Genomic DNA, 1,144 nt, shown 5'->3' with positions numbered 1-1,144 from the left:
GTGCGTGTGTGTGGAACCAGGGACTGAACTCAGGCCCTTGCGCTTGCTAGGGAAGTGCTTATTCTACTGAGCCATCTCCCCGGCCCCTTATTCCTTAGCTTATGGCTTCAGAAATTCCATTTTATCAGTATCCCCTGCAGTGAAGTGGTGCAAGAGCTGACTGTTCACAGCTGCTGATCAATACATTTCAGTCTCCTTTCCTTTTCAATCTCCTTTTCTTCCTCATCTACACAGCCTCTAAGATATTGCAGTCCTCCGGGCTCAGTTCTTGAGCCCTTTCTCTATTAAACTGATTAGTTTCATGGTGGTGTACTCCTCAAAGCTACTCAGGAGGCTGAGGCAGAAGGGCACAAATTTGAAGTCATCTTAGGCAACTTAATGAGACCCTGTCTCAAAATTTTAAAAAGGGGTGGAGCTAGTGGTAAACTGCCTCTGGTTTCAATCTGCAGTGCCACAAACAAACAACTTCCCTTCTCCAATCCACTCCAGCCTTCAATCCCCTGAAGCCTGGATTCACACACCCGTGAGCCTCTGTAATTGCTTCACACGGATATTACATGGGCATTTTAAGCTTAAAGTGTCTCAAGCCAAACCCCTGACCTTTGCTGCCGATTTGGATGCTCCCCTAGTCTTTCCCACATCTGCCAGTGGACACTTCATTTTTAAAATAACTTAGGCCAGTTATTTTGTAGTCATGCTCAGCATTCTTTTTTCGTCTTTAAAATTTTACAGCGAGCCCCTGTAATCCCAGCTTTTGGGAGGCTGTAAACAAGGAGAATCACTACGACTCCAATCTAGTAGTGAGACCCTGAAAACCCTGTAGAGCCTTCCCTAAAATACAAAAATAAAAAAATTACCTTCTCTTATGTACATTATTGTAAATGCCTCCTAACAAGGATTTTTTTTGGGGGGCTGGCTCAAACTGGGGTCCCCTGCGCCTGACTGGGTTTGCCCAACCCAAGCAGGCACTTAAACAACTGTGCTAACCTGAAAGCCACCCAAAAATTGGAGAAGGTTTTTTTTTTTTTTTTTTTTTTTTTGCTATTTCAGGCTCCCTTAAGGGTGGGTGTGGTGTGGCTTGTGGAGCTGGGGAAACTGGAGAAGGCTTTTTCTTTGGCTAGTTCAGGCTATCTTAATGGCAGGT

This window comes from Octodon degus, unplaced genomic scaffold (assembly GCF_000260255.1).
Source record: "Octodon degus isolate 3935 unplaced genomic scaffold, OctDeg1.0 scaffold00236, whole genome shotgun sequence".
Lineage (NCBI taxonomy): Eukaryota > Metazoa > Chordata > Mammalia > Rodentia > Octodontidae > Octodon > Octodon degus.
This window is presented reverse-complemented; position numbering follows the sequence as displayed.